Source organism: Phocoena sinus, chromosome 3 (genome assembly GCF_008692025.1).
Source record: "Phocoena sinus isolate mPhoSin1 chromosome 3, mPhoSin1.pri, whole genome shotgun sequence".
Classification (NCBI taxonomy): Eukaryota; Metazoa; Chordata; class Mammalia; order Artiodactyla; family Phocoenidae; genus Phocoena; species Phocoena sinus.
In genome coordinates, this window is record NC_045765.1 from 15,053,075 (window position 1) to 15,064,170 (window position 11,096).

Consider the following 11,096-nt stretch of genomic DNA (forward strand, 5'->3'; position numbering starts at 1 on the left):
ACTCATGCATTGCCTTGTGTGCACTCCATATGCAAATTCTTATACTCACTAAGAATGTGGGGAACGTTATATAAAATTACATGGAATAAAAATTTTATAGAAATTGACTCTTTCATGCTTTATGAACCCCTCTTCATCTTAACTGCAAGGTACAGCTACCTCTTCTCCCTACAGGATGTCTTTGGTCTGCTCTCCCCAGCATCGCTCCCCTTCTTCCAGGCATCCCTCTGTTACAGCTGGACTTTTTTCTAGCACAAATCATTATAAAGAACGACTAAAAAAAAAAAAAAAAAAAAGAACGACTAAAATCATAAAGAATGATTAAAAAGTTGTTCTCAAACATTAGTTTTTCTGAAGCTGTAACTCTCCAGAGCTATGTTTATAGTTTACCAAAAGACTGGCTGATTTATTCAAATAACTAATTTGATCATTTTCCCCACCACCCAATCATGTGACTGATTTGTCAAGTGAATCAACTAACTAAACTAGCTATCCTAGCATGATGGAAAGGCCCTGAAGGAAGGGGACTAGGAGGAGGGTGATATGTGGGGCTGGCTGGGAACCGGAAGTAAAATAGCTTCATCAGCAGGCAGAAGGAACTGAGCTAATTTACAGTGGTGATTTGACACTTATTGCCCCAAAAGGGCAGAGAAATTGGGAACACTGGGATTTATTAAATCTGTCTGCTCTCCGAGAACCGACCCCTCCATGCATGTTTTCTGTGTGCTTCTGGGGTCTTCTGTGGATTTACTCTTTTATTATAACAGGGAAGGATGGAGGCGGTTGGCATATAAACACATATATGTATATATGTCTGTATAAAAAACATATTCCACAAATCTACAAGTTCTAAACATTTACCTATATGGTAAATTTTTACTCCTTTACTCCTTGACTCTGTAACTGTGTGTATTCCAAAGAACCCGATAATTATTTTGATAAATCTCTTAGCCAATTGATTCAAGCTAGCATGTTTTTCTCTGATATTGCATGGCTGATTTCAGGGACTCAATTTGTATTCATTTATCTATTATTATTCGTTTTCTGTTTCAGCCTTGGCATGCCTCTGTAAGAGCATTAAAAACACAGTCATATATACACAGTCTAATAAATTAGGAGTTCATGATACTTGCTCAATTTCCCTCTAGTTAGGTTTTGAAACTAAAGTATAAATCCTAACTAACTAACTAAATAAAGCAAAATTGTTCTCCCTGTCATTTTCTTAAATTAGTAATAAACTTTGAATTGATCAATGCACCTAAACAATTTTTCAACTATCTAGGACAATGGGTTCTTTCTTTTTAATACATAAAAGTCTTAATAAAACAATGTCTGAATACTTCTGCCCCATTTTCAGTAGGTCTAAGGGGAAAAAAAGTGATTCTTTCCAAGTGGGATGGGACTGATTATACCTCAGTTGTTTTTTAGTTACATAATAATTCTTGGGAAAAGAGTAAGGAAGCAAATAATCCATCAGTATTTATGTTTATAGAACAAAAATCGATTGAGTCCCTGATTTTACTTACATGAAGTAATAAATTCTTTCCATATCAAGGGACAAATTTTCATGGGTCTCATTTTCTGTCTGGACCCTAGGGGAGATTATAGAATTTGTTGTGATGTATACGTACAGCACACCTCAGTGTATGTACTAATGACCCCTGTGGGTTTAGAAGTTTCACCAGAGCTTGGGGCTGTTGAGAAACCCAAACCACCATCAGGGTCCCTTCTCAGGCTTTCCTCAGGAGAGCTGCATTTTACTGTCATTGCCATATGCTCCTCTGCACAAATATCACGGCCCCTCTCATTTATAGAGGAATGGGTCAAGACCAGGAGAAATGCCTTCATTTCCTCCCACATCTGGAATTGCACCTGGCTGGACCACCTGTGTGCACACAGGAGGGAAGAAGAGATCACACAATCCCGTGGAAATCCTCCCATTAGATCCACACATTTTGGCTTCTGATTTTTAATGATACCTGGTGGCATACAAGTAAAAACGGTGAGTAGATTTCTGGATTTAGGAGCTGTGATATTGTGACTTGTAAGAAATATATGTTTGGTCATTCAGATGACCAAACATATATTTCTCACATATGTTGGTCTTCATCCACAGTTCCTGGCTCACAGCTCCCAAACCCTTGGAATTTCCTAAGTGTTGAGAGTGATAAAGATGTCTCTTGTTATATTAACGAGGTGAGTTTGGAAAGCACCTAAGGATGGGGACTGTTGCCAATGGACAACCATGTGATTAGAGGGCTGGAATTTTCAGTCTCACCTCTAGACCTCTGGGGAGGAGAGAGGGGATAGAGGTTGAATCAATAGCCAATAGACAATGATGTAATCAATCAATCATATCTATGAATGAAGCCTCCATAAAACCCCAAAAGGACAGGGTTGGGAGAGCTTCCGGGTCAGTGAACACATAGAGATACAAGGAGAATGCCCTTCCAAGATGCTTGCCCTATGCACCTCTTTCATCTGGCTGTTCCTGAGTTATATCCTTTTAAAATATACTGGTGGTCTAGTAAGTAAAATGTTTTTCCGTGTTCTATGAGTCACTCTAACAAATTAACCTGAGGAGGGGATCATGGGAACTTCTGATTTATAGCCAGTTGCTCAGAAGCACAGGTAACAACCTGGACTTGTGGCTGGAATCTGAAGTCCAAGGAGGGGATTGATGGAACCTCCAGTCTGTAGCCAATTGGTCAGAAGCACAGGTAACAGCTTGGGTTTGCAACTGGCTTCTGAAGTGGTTAGGGGGTTGAGGAAATCTTATAGGACTGAACACTTAACCTGTGGAATCTGATACTTTCCCTGGGTAGTTAGTGTCAGAATTGAGTTGTACTCTTAGACACACTGCTGCTGTCCAAGGTTTGTTGGTGTGGGGACCCTCCCCATCCACCATGTTGGAAACTGGGTCTCAGAACCTCCATAAAAGGAGCTCTACTCATAAGTCTGCACTTCTTTGTTGTTTTGTTAAGTTTAAAAAACATAGGAAATGCATCAGAGAAATAGAAAAATAGAAAATGAGAAACATCCTCCTTGCTCTTGGAAAGTTTATGGATTATGACTGATATACCAAGACACAAATCTATAGACACATACATAAAACTCATATCACAAGAAAGCAATCACAAGAAAGAATCACAAGGAAGCAATAAATTTACCAAAGCAAAATAATTTCTTTGATTTGTTGTTTGAGTGTGGGCATTTCTGAGGTGGAATGGTGCATTTGGGGACAACAGTGCTCACACTCTGACCAGCATCTACAGGGAAAATAAAGTTTACCTTTTGGTACACTGTTAGCACACACTTTCCTAAATACACAGATTAAATGTTTTACAAATCAATAGCCTTAATGCAGGTGATCTGCTCTGCTGTCTCCAACTCATGCAAAATCATATCTGAAAAGCTGTGAGTTGTCAGTCATTGGATTCATTTCCTGACCTTTCCATGAGTCATTGCCCATGTGTGGGGGGAGAGCTCAGATCTCTCCAGTTTAGCACTTGTTACCGCCTTTCAGTTTTTCTAACTTTGAGCAATGAAGAGAAGGTGTTTCCCCAAGGCTGAGAAGACTTGTACTACCACATTAAGCAATTAATTGTTCACTCTTTATTAAAAAAGATTTATTTATTTAATTAATTTATTTTTGGCTGTGTTGTGTCTTAGTTGCGGCATGCGGGATCTTCGTTGAGGCATGCAGGATCTTTCGTTGGGGCGTGCGGGCTTTTTACTGTGGTGCATGGGTTTCTCTTTAGTTGTAGCGTGCAGGCTTCTCTCTAGTTGTGGCACGCAGGCTCCAGGGCGTGTGGGCTCTGCAGTTGTGCCGCACAGGCTCCAGAGCGCATGGGCTCTGTAGTTTACGGCATGCGGGCTCTAGTTGAGGTGCACGAGCTCAGTAGTTGTGGTGTGCAGACCTAGCTGCCCTGTGGCATGTGGGATCCCAGTTCCCCGACCAGGGATCGAACACACGTCCCCTACATTGTAAGGCGGATCCTTTACCACTGGACCACCAGGGAAGTCCCTAATAGTTCATTCTTTGAGCTTCCAAGCTGTGCCCATGTATATAAGATGAATGAATGGTTATTGCCCGATCTCTCCCCTCACCAAGAGAGTGATGACAGATCCATATGACATACAGTAAAATTCATTGTGTGCAAGAACAAGTACACAATTAAATTAAATATGAAGATATTCACAGGGGCTATAGAAGGTACTTATGAAGTGTAAACTGCAGGTGGAGAAGTGGAAAGAGTGGGGAGACTGTTAATACTAGAACGGTATCCTGAGAAGGACCTCAGAGAAAAGAAAACTAATTATATTCCTTCCAAAGTTTTAACTTAAGGGGAGAAACTATTTGTCCCTTCCCAGGGCCATTTAGAAAGTGAAGGTACTCTGTATCCCATCTGAGAGACAGGTTTCTTCCGTGGACAGAGGTGTGTACTAGAAACATGGCTTGAGGACACTCCATCCCAGATCCCCAGTGGCTAAGACAAGTGCTCCAGTCTTGTTCCAAGAGGAGAAAAGGGGCAACACCTTGGTTAAAACCTGACAAGCTGTGAGTTACTAGCAAGAACGTTTTCTTTCAATTGTCTCAAACCTTGCCGTGAAGAAGCCATTCTCACCTCCACAGCAAAGTTGTGAAAACGATTCCGGAGATTGGAACTCCAGTTCTTTTGAAAACCAAACTCGTGCCCTTTCACTGCATTTGGCTCATTTTCAGCTCCTCATTCTCAATTTTCTCGTGTTGCACAGGATTTACAGTTTTAAGACTGTGAAATTGTGCAGTAGTTTGTCTTAAAACACTGGTGTTACTATGGAGATTGAAAATTCCTTTCAGTCTTTTTTCTTTCCTAACTTCCTGTCTTTCTTCCTACTTTTCTCCCTTTCAGTTTGATAATTACCAAAAAAACAAACAAAAAACAACCCAAAACAACAACAAAAAAAACACTTAAGGACAATGAGGCAATGATTTCTGTAAAGAAGGAATAACAAAATTAAAAAGTATATTAAGAGATTTTTAAAAAAGACAGAAAATCATTCATAGGGAAATTTCCTAAATATCATATTATCTTATATGCATACATGTATTCTTTTCTAATTTCTTTTTTTTTCTAATTTCTTAATGACTCATGATTATTGATTACTATTTTATAAACGAAGGATAGGTAAACATTAAAGTCTCCCTTAAACTCCATCTCATGCTCTAGAAGTGAATCTTTTTGACAGTTCAGTCTATATACTTCTAGATATTGTTTCTATTTTAATGTAAATATTCATATATAGAGAGATTCTGTGACCAAAAACATGGGTTATCATGTTTTTATCAAACATGAGATTTTATTATAAAATCTCACTATATTTTGCCTTCTCCTTGTTTGAAATTAATAAGATTTTGGGAAAAATTTCCAAGTGAAGCCACATAACATATACTATTTTCATTTAGTCATTGTTTGTTTCCAGCTCATAAGGCTTATTTATTAAATTGTTTATAAAATCATTTCAATAACTTTGAACATATACATTGTTTCTGAGTATTATCCATTTCAATCAATGCTATAATGAAGATTATGGAGGATTTATATTACATGTTGTGCAATAATAAATGCAGGAAATAGTTCAATATGCAGAATTAATGGGTCAAAAAAAACATGTAATTTAAACATGTAGCTTAAACATGTAATTTTATGGAGGATAGATATTTCTTTTGTTAAAATAACATGAAGAATGTCAAAATATATGTTATTTGCAATTAATTATCTTTTCTAAGAGCCTGTCGAAGATACTATACCAATTTAAATTCCTATCAAGAATTAATGGGCTCATTTCCCCACACTTTTCCCATCTCTGTATGTATCATACCTTTAAATATTTACATATCTAAAAAAGCAAATATCTTTATATTTACATTTTAATTATTTACATTGTTGTAAATAATTGTTTTTCTGTGAACTGCTCTTCAAGCATTACCTTCTTTTATTTTGTTACATCTTTTCTTGCCATTTTTGAAAAAAATATTAAACAAGGTAGCCTTTCAATTTTCATGTTGAATTTCTCTAGTACTGACATTATTCTTTAGACTTTGTTAGTCATCTTTCTATAGTATAGATTTGAAAAACAATATGGAATCAAATTTATTTATATTTTGTATCATAGCTTTCAAACATTGCAACTTGCCTAGTGAGATCTACCTAAATCCAAGATGATGAGGAAAAAAAAGAGAGAGAGAGAAAGAGAGAGAGAGATGTATTGAACAATGATCATACTTTCTTATAGTGGCTGTAGTTTTTAACGTTTTTAAGTATTTGATTTGTAATTAGTTTTGGTGAATGGAGTAATTTAGGTATCCACACTCCCCAACCCCAAATGCTTTGTCAATGGTCATGTTTTAGTTATTATATTTTTAGTGTATGTTTGGATATATGTTAAGGATAATTTCTCCTCATTAGACCCTTTTCTTTTTCCTTCAGAATTTTCCTAGACTAGAATGCTTAGTCTCATGGGCTTATTTTCCCATTCCATTTGTATGTCATATAAGTTTTATGTAACATACCTATAAACTTTTATATTTACCTACTTTCTTTCATATTAATAAAGTATTAAAACATATCTGTAAAGTAGTTTGACTATTATCATTTTAGATAAGAAAACTATGTAAAGGTAAGTGAGCTTTCTAAGATCTTGTGATTGTATCTTGTTGGCTAAGGGATTGTGACAGGGGAGATTGGGACTGTAGCCCAAGATGTTTTCAATCTACTCCTCTGTATCTCCCTGTAAGACTTGTGGTTTGTGTCCTCAAACATAATTTTCTTTGAATGTGATATGTTCTTGGAATTGCAATTTAATAGAGGTTTCTGAACATATATGTGAATTATTGCATTCAGGTTGTATCATCCGTTATAAAATTTTGTGAATTTTTCCCCTCAAGCAGTGTATAGTATTTTTGGAAGAGAAATAAAATGTCTTTTTTACCAGACCTATCTGAGAGAGAGACACACACAGGCAGACAGACAGACAGAGACAGAGAGACAGAGACAGAGGGAGAGAGAGTGTGGGGGGAGAGATTAACTTTATGTGCATATTGCTTTAGTAATATTTTATCGTCTCATACATTACTTATCTACTCAGATACTTTAAAATTACCTCAAGAATAATGATCAAATGAGTGAAGTGTATCTTTGAGATAAAGAGTAGATAAGTATTCTGCATATAAATACTATGAAATGGTTATTCATGGAGTCCATTTGGGGCCTTTAAGGTTTTAGCAGGAGCTTAAGAACTTGTGTCTTGAGAAGAATCAGTAGTTGGGTTGTGATTTATCTTTCCTGTCATTGGAATTAGAGGCAGTATCGGCAGTGAAGGATAAAGACTCTAAGCCCCATTTCCTGGGTTTCAAAATTAGTTCTACTCCTAGAATACGATGACTTACTTAACATACATCTGCCTCAGTGTCCTTTTCTGTAAGTCAGGGATAATAAGAGCGCCAACTTCAAATCATTCTTTTTAGAGTTGATGAGTAAATAAATGTAAAAAGCATAGAAGATTGCCTGGCTTATAGTAAGTGCTCCCTTTTACTGGCAAAGCTCATTTTTACTCTCTCCATTGCATTCAAATATATATATATATATATTTATGTATACATATACAAATGTGTAATATACTTATACATGTTTTGCTCCATATTGTGCTGGAATATCCCTTCAGTAAAGTTGGACTTCCACAAAGCCTCATCCATAGGTATCTTCCCACGTCAGCATTCTCCAAATTTTTCCCAACTGTGAATGAGAGTGGTTGAGGTGTTTTCTGACTCCTCTGGTTCTGCAGCCTGTACTGAGTTCTGTCTGCCTATTATTGGATGCACAGGTGGGCAAGACTCCTCCTGGGTTCCTTGGCATATGGTGCTGGATTTCATAATACCCACAGGAGCACATTCCTTTGCAGATAGATGTAGAATTACTTGTTTATTTGGGGGAACAAAAAGGATGAATGTGTTACACTGCCATAAAGTTATTGTCACTCCTCATACACTTTAGAATTAGTTTGTTGATATCTACAAAATTACTTGGTGGGATTTTGATCGAAATTTAAGTGAATCTAGAAAATAAGTTGAAAGAAACTAATATCAAGACAATATTGAGTATTCCTACCCACAAACGTGGAATAACTCCATTTATTTAGTTCTTCATTGATTTAATCATTAGATTTTTGTAGGCTTCCTGTTCATATTTTGTTAGATTTATACCCATGTATATCATTTTGGGTACTTGTGTAAATGGGTCTGTGTTTTTAATTTTTACTTGCTGACTGCTGGTATATAAAAAGCAGTCGACATTTTATATCAATCTTCTATCCTGTAACCATGCTAAAAACCTTTCTTCATCCCAAAAGGTTTTCTTTGTCAGTCCTTTCAGATTTTATACGTAGACAATCATGTCATCTGTAGCAAATGTATTTTTATTTATTCCTTCCCTGGTACTTTTTATTTTCTTATCTTGTCTTATTGCATTAAGCAGAAATTCCAGTATAATGTTGAAAAGAAGTTGTGAAAGGGGATGTCATTTTCCTAATACCTGGTCTTACTGGGAAAGCTTCAAGTTTCTCACCATAAAGTATGATTTTAGCTGTAGGTTTTTGTGGGTATTCTGTAAGTCAAGGTATTCCTAGTTACTGAGAGTTTTTATCGTGAATGGGTGTTACATTTTGTCAAATACTTTTCCCACATCTATTGATATGATCATGTGATTTTCTTTTTTAGCCTGTTGATATGATGGATTACATTAACTATGTTTTAAAAGTTGAACTTGCCTTACATAAATTGGGAAAAGCTCACTTGGATATGATGTATAATTCTTTTTATACATTGTTGGATTTAATTTGCTAATACTTTCTTGAGGATTTTTGAAACTATATTCATGAGATATGAAATTTTCTTTTCTTGTAAATAAATAATGTATTTATTTATTTAATTTATTTATGGCTGCATTGGGTCTTCATTTCTGCGTGTGGACTTTCTCTAGTTGTGGTGAGCAGGGGCTACTCTTCATTGCAGTGCGTGTACTTCTCAGTGCAGTGGCTTCTTTTGTTGTGGAGCACGGGCCCTAGGCATGTGGGCTTCAGTAGCTGTGGCACATGAGCTCAGTAGTTGTAGCTCAAGGGCTCTAGAGCACAGGCTCAGTAGTTGTGGCACATGGGCTTAGTTGCTCCATGGCATGTGAGATTTTCCCGGACCAGGGATGGAACCCATGTCCCCTGCATTGGCAGGAGGATTTCTAACCACTGCATCACCAGGGAAGTCCCCAGAAGTATCGTCTCTGCTTCTACCTTCTAAAGGAGATTGTAGAGAACGTGTCTAATTTATTCCTTAAATGTTTGGGAGACTTCAACAGCAGACCTGTCTAGGTCTGATGCTTTGTAGTTCGAAAGGTTATTTGTTATTGATTCAATTTCTGTAACAAAGGTAAGTCTATTCAGACTGTAGATTTCTTTTTTTTATGAGTTTTGACAAATTGTGACTTTTAGTGAATTGGCCCATTTCATCTAAGTTATTAAATTTGTGGTCATAGAGTTGTCCATAGTATTCTTTTATTCTTCTTTTAAAGTACATAGGCTCTATAGCAATGCCCTACGCTCTTTCATTTCTGATATTAATAATGTCTGTATCACTATTTTTTCTTAGTTAGCCTAAGTAGAGACTTATCAGTTTTATTGATTTTTTCCAAAGAACCAGCTTTTGGTTACATTGACCTTTCCTACTGATTTTCTATTTTCAATTTTATTGACATCTGCTGTGATTCTAATTATTTATTTTCTTCTGCTTACTTTGGATTTAATATGCACTTCTTTCTTTAGCTTATGTGTGTTTTTTTTTAATATTTTAAAAAAATTATTTATTTTTGGCTGTGTTGGGTCTTCGTTTCTGTGCGAGGGCTTTCTCTAGTTGTGGCAAGCGGGGGCCACTCTTCATCACGGTGCACGGGCCTCTCACTATCACGGCCTCTCTTGTTGCAGAGCACAGGCTCCAGATGCGCAGGCTCAGTAATTGTGGCTCATGGGCCTAGTTGCTCCACGGCATGTGGGATCTCCCCAGACCAGAGCTCGAACCCGTGTCCCCTGCATTAGCAGGCAGATTCTCAACCACTGTGCCACCAGGGAAGCCCTAGCTTATGTGTGTTTTACACTGCAGAATGTGGTCTATCTTGCTTCATGTTCCATATGAGCTTGTAAAAAATGTGTATTCTGCTGTTGTTGTATGAAGTAATCAGTAGATATCCATTATATCCAGTTGACTGTTGCTGTTGTTGGGTTCAACTAAGTCCTTACTGATTTGCTGCCTGCTGGACCTTTCCCTTTCTGAGACAGGCATGTTAAAACCTCCAACTATGTTAGTGGATTCACCTATTTCTCCTTGCAGTTCTATCAGTATTTGTCACACATAGATAGGCACATACATTTTAAAGGAGATTAGCTCAGGCTCCCAGACTTCAGACTATACTACAAAGCTACAGTCATCAAAACAGTATGGTACTGGTGCAAAAACAGGGATATAGATCAATGGAACAGGATAGAAAATCCAGAGAGAAACCCACACACCTATGGCCACCTAATCTACAACAAAGGAGACAAGAATATACACTAGAGAAATACAGACTCTTCAATAAGTGGTGCTGGGAAAACTGGACAGCTACATGTAAAAGAATGAAATTAGAACACTCCCTAACACCATACACAAAAATAAACTCAAAATGGATTAAAGACCTTTATGTAAGGCTGGATACTATAAAACTCTTAGAGGAAAATATAGGCAGAGCAATCTTTAACATAAATCACAGCAAGATCTTTTTCAGCCCACTGCCTACAGTAATGAAAATTTTAAAAAATAAACAAATGTGACCTAATGAAACAAAAGGTTTTGCACAGCAAAGAAAACCATAAACAAAATAAAAAGACAACCCTCAGAATGGGAGAAAATATTTGTAAATGAAGTGACTGACAAGGGATTAATTTCCAACATATACAAACAACCCATGCAGCTCAATATCAAAAGAAAAACAAACAACCCAATCCAAAAATGGGCAGAAGACCTAAATAGACAT